The sequence below is a fragment of the Mya arenaria genome, chromosome 4 (genome assembly GCF_026914265.1).
Source record: "Mya arenaria isolate MELC-2E11 chromosome 4, ASM2691426v1".
Taxonomy (NCBI): Eukaryota; Metazoa; Mollusca; class Bivalvia; order Myida; family Myidae; genus Mya; species Mya arenaria.
This window is the reverse complement of record NC_069125.1, coordinates 78129339-78139247: the sequence shown is the minus strand read 5'-3', so window position 1 is coordinate 78139247 and position 9909 is coordinate 78129339. Positions and strand designations below refer to the sequence as shown.

General features: G+C 37.8%; 1 pseudogene; it reads right to left on the bottom strand.

The window, feature by feature from the left end:
• Nucleotides 1–8390, bottom strand: part of LOC128231098 (uncharacterized) — a 20117-nt pseudogene extending 11727 nt beyond the window's left edge.
• Between the last annotated feature and the right edge of the window lie 1519 nt (nt 8391–9909).

Genomic DNA, 9909 nt, shown 5'->3' with positions numbered 1-9909 from the left:
AAACGTTGATCAGGTCCTTCGAGGCTAGTTTTGGACTGTTTGTAATATACACTCCCTTGTTGTTCGGCATACTTTTTACACGATCAAATATTGCTGGATGGGCTTCGAGTAAAAGCACCTCAATCAAACGGCGCTTACAATGTTCCTCGTGACTTTTGTTTCTTTCAGTTTGTCTCAGGATATGGAAAACTGTGTCTCCTTGATTTGTAATGATTAGCGGGTCTGCATTGTGTTTCTTAAGCAACAGATTAACAGCGTTTATATCCCCTTTTTCACACGCAACATGCAGAGGTGTCCGACCGTATTTGTCAACCGCATTGATATTTGCTTCAGCGGCAAGTTTGGCTACAAGTTTGAAATTTCCTTTAAAAATGGCAGCGTGCAATGGCGTGTACCCCTGTTTCTGCGGCCCTGTTTTGTCCGCATATTGCAACAGGCGCGTTGCAGTCTTCTTACCTGTCATGATTGCATATAACAGCGGGGTCTTGCCAAAAAAGTCCTTCACATTTGGGTTTGCATTGCAGTCGATTAGAATCTGGATCAGCTTTCTGTCATTCTTCCAAACTGCTACATGCATCAATGACATGCCCTTGATGAAACATGTCTGACCAGAAGGTACGATCCGAAGACTATCCTGACTTTTGTCATGCTTTAAAAGAATACTGACTGTGTCAAAATGTCCTCTGATTGCTGCAGAAATATTGGATACAGGCCACAAGTGTCTTTTATCTTCACGTTTGCGCCTTTTTTCATTAATTGTTTAACTGTTTCAGTCATACCAAGATCAGCAGCGATATGAAGAGGCGACCTCTTAAATGTTCCACCCCTTGCGTCTAATGGCGAATTATGGTCAATGAGAAGTTTGATAATATGGGCATGCTTATAGATAACTGCCTTGTGCAGTGCCGTCAGGTTCTTATCATTTTTCACGGACGGATCAGCGCCATGCTGCAACATGCATTTCACTGCATTGGTAAAGCCCTTTCTTGCTGCAACAATTAACGGGTAATTCCCATTAACGGCGTTTCCTTTGTCATTGATATCTATACCTTGGAATTCAACTATTGTATCGAGAACCTTGTTTGAGTCAAACGTGCTTCCTCTTTTATGCATCGCTACATAGATTGTATCTCCCGAAACTTTCGCTCCGTGGTTTAGAAGTAATTCCATCATGCCAATATCACCGGAATGTGTAGCCAGTAGTAGTGGATCGACTTGGTTCTTTGGAAAAACTTCTTGCTCAATCAGTTCTTTCGCCAATACACTTAGTCCACTATATAGCGTGTAACCCGGTAAGTTCATCACCATTTCTGTCATTTTGATCCCGTAGTCGAGGAAGTACCCTGTCATTTTCATTACAGGAACGGTGAAAAGATCCTGATCGAGTTGCTTTTCCCGGATGTACCTGATGAATTTCTTCACGAATCCTTCGTCTTTAAATGCGTTGTGTTTAAGTATACCAAAGTCAATGTCACTGAGTGCATCAACGGTGTTCGAGCGAGGACCTTTACGTTGAAGATGTTGGAATTCGTGATGTGGCGGCTCCTTTGCCATAAGATTGCAGTTTTTGCGACCAATCATTTTCGCAAACTTTCCGCACAGAGTGTCATAATGTCTCGATGGCACTACAACACGAAGCTCATCCGTCCTGGCTGGTGCAATGGTTACGCGTTCCATCAGGAAGTCTCTGGGCACAGCTCAATGCATTCCAGGGGTTTGTGACTTCCAAGGACTACCCCAACCATGTCCCCGTTTACATTGTGACTGAACGTGTACTCTCCAGAACGATCGATCAACAGCAACAGGTCATTAACATGGCTTTTCAGAGATGACTTTAATGTTTCCATAAATGAGTTGGTAACATCAATTCCAAAACAATTAGCAACATATTTCACATGGTCAGATACATTTTAGCATTTTGTAAATCGTGTTCTGTCATTCTCATGTTTTGTTCTGCCCAGACAGCCACCAAAGCCAAGAACTTGCGGTACTGCTCTTCATCCTTGCCTTTGTACAACTGGTCAATATATGTTTTAAAGTGTATTTCTGGTTTGCTGAAGAAAACAGGGCCGAGCTTGATCAACTCCTCACTTCTGACGAACAAGGTTGCACACTGCGGAAACCCAAACACAAAATCTTCTCTTTGATCTTTTTGCAAATTCATGACTCCCTCCGCCTTTCTGGTACAGTCGTCATATTTTATACGGTGAGTGGTAATCATGTTCTCAGAATTGTTTTCTTTGCTCTTGACACTAGAATATCTTTCTTCTCGTGAAACGACAAATACCTCGTTGACGACAAGAGCAAAACGTATCCCTCCTTGTCATCGAATATTGTGGACTTGTCCAGTTCCTCCAACGCCTCCTCTTTGATATAGTGTCTGGTGGTAATAATGATTCTCAAACGTTTCTTCCTTGCAGCTCTCTCCATTTCAGCCAGATATGGTTCCCAGTTTCTGATTGAGTGCACCGCCTCCAAAGATATCGTCCACAATGACCGTATTAAACAGCTTTAATGATCAATCCACTTTTCTCCAGTCTCTCGAACGCTCCAGTTTCAGGCAGTTTTCCGGCTTTGTGCCGTCAGCCAGGGCCAGCCTCGCTGCCATGGCAGTTTTCCCCTCTCCGGGATGACCAGTTAGCACGATGAAATGTTTCTCTTTTAGCAAACGAATGGCGTCTTGAAAACGAGCAGTTTCCACGTAAAATGCATCATTACAGCTCTCCCCAAAGAACCAAATAGTGTTCTCTGTGAAAATAAATGTTTTAGATTCTAGCACTGGTTAATAGATATGGTCTTCAAAGTACATATTGCTTCTAAAATGTAAGACTAGCAAAGATGTTTGATAATCGTATGTTTTTCAAACTGCCAAATCTTAATGCATCAGATATTGACGTGGCATATCGTTTAAACATATATTGTTTAAAAAGTCTTTAAAAATTTACATAGAAAAACAATTTTCAGAGAAACATCATACCTCGGAGGTTTTTCATTTCTGGCGTGACTAGGTTGAGAGTTTTTGTCACCAGATCCTCTATTTCAGAGTTCACGTTGTTCAGCCCACATGACTTGCCAAGTACTACCATCGCCTGGTGTGAACATAAAAAAGAAGGTATGACAATTTGATTACGTAACTGAAAAGGTATACAACCGAAATTTACCATATGATCGCTAGGACTATATGTATTTTTAAACTTGATTCGTTGATATTTATTTGAAAACATTATTAAAACGCACTCTTGCTATAATAAATAAAAAATAATAGCACATAAACATGACACGGGAAAGTGACATATGCCCCGACTCGTCAGACGGTTTTGCATTTGTAATTATTATATACATGTATACTATGAATAAGAATGTTTGAGTAAAATCCCATTCATATAATAAGATTGATATAAAATTCCCATCTGCACTGGTGACCTTCGCCTTCCATCTGAAAGCATGAATCTAGTGTGTGACACATTCTGACATGATGTTCTATATAGTTGTTAGTGGTTACAAGAGCACCAACTGTCGCTTCATACGCACGTCATATCTTTAGGGCACCTGCTTTTGTAATAATTGGTAAGCCAAATTGAAGGTTTCTAAAGTTATTGATTGGACTATACATATTTTAGGTAATATCTTAATGAAAAGACGATAAGTGACCCAAGCGTTACCGAAAATATCGGTTATTGAAAATATTTGAGATAATATTCTCGTACACATTTTGACCAAAATGGTGATGATTGAACAATGCCTCTGAAGTTATTAATCGGACAACATACTGGACACCGGTGAAACTAAGTTATGAACAGGGTTATAAAAAAGTGAAGAAATATCGACAATAAGTGAAATCCCATGAATATGGGCGAGACATAAAAATTAGCTATGAAATCCACATTCTGCATAATTGATATCCAATATTCAATAGCCACCTTGACCTTTTGGGATTATAGATTAAACCACGAGGGTTATGCACTACAAACCACCTCATCATGCTCTTTAAATTTGCGAAATATGAGTTCTCGTCGATAATAAAAACATTGTGGTGGAAATACAACGTGTTGCTATAAAATTCACATTGTTTATCATTAACCTTTTAGTGTGAACTTGACCTGAGAGATGAAATTGACACACAACAAACTATTGCTCTGAAATCCAGATGCTGGTATATTAACCTGAGATGTACGTACACAGTTTATACATAACACACGTTCCAATTATGGCTTATATTAGAAATCTACTTCACTTCACGGACAGTGTGATTACTTAAGGTGGAACGCGACTATGATTTTTTTTTCGAGTTACTGTCTGAAAATTGGTATACGAATAGAAGAGCATATGCCCAGTTAGGAACTGTTTTTACTTTTTGAATATTCGGAACAATTTTGAATCTACGAGTTTTCAAAATATGCCACTGACGTCAATTTTGAGACGTCTGCCATATTTTTGCGTTCCAGCTACAATAACTGATATTTTCATCAATTCTTCGTTTACAGCTATGCAATTTCAACATCAAGTGCGTCTTGTGAAAACGATCACGCTCATATATTTTTCTTTCTTTTGTTGAACGTTATTGTTTCTAAATTCGTCTATAACGTCATTTTCGCGGGAAAAACGGCGTCGTGTTTCGCTGAAAAAAGTGTGCCTTTCTTTAGTTCTTGAAAAAACTGCTCGTTTAATTTTCGATTTTTTTAAATACATGTATTCAATGTTTTATTACAAATCGCCTGATATCAAGAAAAGGGTACCTCACCGACTTCGTTTTTGCGCAGTATCAAATAATCTAACCCCTATACATGCTCTTTTTCATTACGTATTGTTATAAAACGTTTAGCAAGACGTAAATCGAACTATTATTTACGCTAATAAGAGCTTAGTTTTGAATAAACCACTGACCAATAACATATAACAGTTGTTGTTAATTTTAATTAAATTGATAATTCAACATTGTTTTCTTCTGTTGAATTCCGAATAATTAACATTATTAAATCATTAAAGCACTGATTATAAATGAACTATAGTTAAAGTGTCATGCTTATCCGATATCCATGCATAAACATGTATAACAAGATCAATTTTGTCTAATAAAACTAACTTCTTACTCAATTATGCATTTATGGAAAATATTAATTACTGGTTACAAGATTTTAACCGCGTGTTTCATAACAGAATGCGCAAAAAAAATTAAATTATTGGTGAATGCTAAAATATTGACTGTGTCTACTCATAATGAAAAAATACCATGTTTTGTGCTCATTTTTTCAAGTCAACTCGGTATTTCTCATAAGAACCTTTGTTTTCGAATGACGGTAAAGTTGGAAGGTAGTTGGTAGTTGGGGATTCGAATAATCAACTACTTACCAGTCGCCAGTTGGGGATTCGAATATTCAACTACCTGCTAGTTGCCAGTTGGGGATTCGACAAAATTCGATGTGAAAAATATCTCTCAAGACAAACACAAAATGTAATATCATGACAACAATGACACTTACATGTCCAAGCAGACGCCAGTTGTCTTCGAACTCCTTTTGGTCCAGATAAGCAACATGCTTATGCTGCATCTGAAATATTTTTCATAGTGTTTACATGGTGTTGAAAGTGTAAGCTGTTAAAACTGTAAGGCGACCTTTCAGTAGTACACAAATACACATACAATGGCATTGGAAATAGCATCACATTTAACTTTGCATATTATAAGTGAATAAGTTATCATAAGAAACAAAAACAAAGGCCAGAAGAGCTTATGCGATCATGGTAATGTGTACGTCGTATGTGCGTCCGTGCGTCTGTAACAATTGATTGTGAACATGATAAAGTCTTTTGATTGTATCTCGATGAAACTTGTACAGTATTTAGATATCCACCACAGCTCGGTTCCTTTCGAAAACCAGCCAGATCCGCCCATGCATGCTTAGATTATGGCCCTTAAAAGTATAAAAAAATGCCATTTTTAGCCAATGTACATGTAAAGCCTAGGATTAAAGGAAGACAACTTGTTTTTTGGTAGTGCAGTTGGTTTTGTGTCGTACTCTCCCTTGCCCTTGTTGAAAGATATCAAAATTACAGTTTAAAGGGGTTAGTTGACTTAAGCCCTATTGGCCAAAGGCCATTTTTAGCTCTATTGGCCAAAGACCAGAAGTGTCTGTCGTTCGCGCATCCATCTTAACACAATTGCTTGTGAATGTTTGTTCAAATTATGCCCCTGGGGTGATCACTGGCCACGCCCCCGGGTTCACAGGTTTGGTATAATTAAATTTGGAAATGCTTGAAAATCTTTTTGTGTGTTCGCGCATCCATCTAAACAAAATTGCTTGTGAATGTTTGTTCAAATTATGCCTCTGGGGTCATTACTGGCCACGCCCCTGGGTTCACAGGTTTGGTATATTTAAATTGGGAAATGTTTGAAAATCGTTTTGTCTGAAACAGCTATGCAGACCCTTGCTATTTTGAATAAGGCATAATTTAGTGGTCCGCTACCATGGTTGTTGAAAGTATGCTCCTGGGGTCACAAGTTTCATAGAGAATTACTTAAGAAATATTTTCAACATCTTCTTGTTTCAAACCACAAGGCTAATACCTTTGATATTTGTTGTGGAGCATCATATGATGACCGTCTAGCCAAACAGTTGAAATTATGCCCCCGGGGCCAAAGCTGGCCCACCGATTTTGACCCACTTTTTTATTTTTAAAGCTACAGCAATGGAATTTGGACAATATGTACAGTTTTGTAAACAATCATAGATGTTGTCCTCGGATGACCTTGACTTTGACCTTTTGACCAATTTTTATATTTTTAAAGCTACAGAAATGAAATTTTGACCATGTGTACAGTTTTGCAAAACAGCGCCAATGTTGTCCTCGGATGACATTGACGGTGACCTTTTGACCTACTTTCTTATTTTTGAAAGTACAACAAAGGAATTTGGACCATAAGTATAGTTTTGCAAACGAGCATCAATGTTGTCCTCAGATGACCTTGACTGTGACCTTTTGAAGCAACAGCAATGAAATTTGGACTATGTGTAGTGATTTTTAAACAAATATCAATGTTGTCCTCGGATGACCTTAACTGCGACCTTTTGACCTATTTTCTAAATTTTGAAGCTACAGCAGTAAAGTTTTGACCATGAGTACAGTTTTGAAGGCAAATATTTTTCCTCAGATGACCTTTACTTGGCACATATTAAAATAATTCATGCAACTAATATGTTTACAACACTTTCTGTTCTCAGATGTTGACCATGCAACGTTTTAGCTAACCCAAACACAAACGTGAACTCTATGTTTGTTGTCTATTACCCATACATACATGCTCTGGATTGAAAATGACCACAAGAGCCATGCCAGTAGAGCATAGGCCCTCATGGGCCTCTTGTTCATTTATATATGAGTGCTGTATACAAAAAGCGTTAGCGTATGCCTTCAATATGTGCCTTAGTTGGCAAAAATGGTTATATCGATACTACAGAAGATCTCTGCTTGTTTCATTGCAAGATAGCAATACAATCAGAGATCTGTATTATTTACTATTGGTGGTAACAAGGAGATATATATTACTATTTTACACTGAAACAAACATTCGAAAATTTCAACCAAATAAAGTCATACCGGATAGGTAATTAAATGACGTCATTGTATTGTCTTCTCGGCATTGTTATGTTAGCAATTTGAAACGGGTAAAAAATGAGAAAACTTATTGTTTCAAACGGTGAGTTTATCAAGATGTAATCCAACGTTATATTTCAATAAACGACCGAGAAGCATGAAATAAAAATGCATCAGTTTCAAATCCCAGGAGCACCGACGTATCTAGATCATAAAGATATATTCGACGATTCCAAAAGAACACAACATAAATAACTACACCGCCAATTATGTCTGTTAAAATAATTAACTATTCGGTACCAACTTAACATGTATTATTTGTTAAATGTATTATTTGTCAAACAATACAGTGAAGTTGAGCATTATTATTTGATTAGAAAACGCCGTACAAATGCTACCTTGTTACGAAGATTCCTTATCCGCACGATGTTTGCAATGACAGGAGGCATGGTGTCCGTTATTTTGTTGTTGTCTTTCTCTTTCCAAAAAGGATTGTTTGGTTGCAAGTTGCAGATGTTTCTGAGCAGAACAATCAGCAGACTGACGTCAAACCTTTTTGAAGCTGGATTAGGATTGAGCAGAATATATTGGTCGTTTGAAAGTATACCATCTTTCTTTAATTTATCAATTACGCGTTTGTGATTTCTCAGTTCAAGGAGTAAATTGGCTGGGGTGATAATGGAGTCGAACATGGTCCGGAGGACGTCGCCAGCCTTCATGAGGAGAAGGTGGAGACGCAGGTAGTACTGCTCATTTTGGGTCCCGTCTACCGATCCCGGCGTCCCTGCACCCGACATCCTGAAACATAGCAAACTTGCCTCTGTAACCCAGTCATGATGAAATATAACAAGACAAAACTACTCTACATTCAACACAACAATAAACTCTTTCACCAAGTAAACGGTATCCTGGAGTCTAGGGATACACGAGTCCAGTTAATATAACATTGGTTTTGGTTACTACAAAAACATCAGCATAAACGGGACAGTTCATTTATTGGAAGGGTTTTAAAACTATCGGAATAAGACCCAGGGGATCCAGGGGATTTAGACAAGCTGCAATTCCTGTTGCGGTATCTATACAACACAAACTTCATAATACGAACACAATTCATTATCGATCTTATCATATTTAATCAATCCTGTTGAAAAGAGAAATTTGTAATGAAATGCTGCACTTCAAATTAAGCTTTACCTGTCTTTTAGTATACTTTAAAACAATTTGTGACGTATTCCATTGTTCTTAATGCCAAATGAAGATGTCACTGAGGTTTGCGCAAAGAAAAGGAAAATGTTCATTGCTGTATGCCCCTGAGAAAGTAGAAAAAATACAGCTTAAACTTTTCTTTTTTTTCGTATTAAGCGAGTAAGGCATTTTGCACTTGTTATATATCCGTAGAAGTTTTATTAAAAAGATGATTACTCGGAAAATTTACCAAATTGATCATTTACATGTACATTATATATATGTACAAGCACAAAAGTATTTTGCTTAAGAGATTCACATGATTAGTATCTTTTCTATTGGTTTGACAGTGTCCAATAAGTTGGCAAAAGCGCCATGAAATTCATGATTTGGACGCCGTTGTTTATGAAGGAAGTGAATCGCACAGAACCTGTCCATTATGTCAGCGTGCCTCGGACTGCTCTTTCTCGACAAAATGGACAGTTTTCGGCCTTTCACCCTTACTCAAAGTTTTCTTTGCATTTAACGACGTTTTAGGAATCATTTCCTACCTATTTCCTATAGAAAGTAACGTATTCTGTTTCACCGTAAAATGTCTTGACTTTTGTGAGACAAACAGCGAAACCAACCTTATACAAGTATTTCATGAACACTCCAACTTCCTATCTAGACAATCAACGATATCGATTTGAAAGTGAGTTGGAAAAATCAACTTTTTACCGGACGAAAGGACACGACCTCGGCAGAATGAAGTGTTAAATGAATCACAATGAACTACCCTTGACCAGACATCATTGACACGAATGATTCCACTTCATTGTGTATCGTTTACGCGTTTTTAACAAGGTTTTTACCGAACACCATGCTATTAGAATGGGGATGTCGTTGGGCGGGCGGCCGGACGCCAATCATTGGCTTCCGCCCAATTACTTAAGATAGCATTGCTTGATAGTAATGAAAGTTGGTGTGTAGGTAGGTTATCTGAAAAGCTAGCTTGGGATTGCGTTTAGGGGATAGGGTCATTGTCACTGTTACTAAAGATAGAAAATGATTTCCGACCAATAACTTAAGTTAGAATTGGATAGTGATCAAAGTTGGTGTGTAAGTAGCTTATGTGAAGAGTTAATTGTT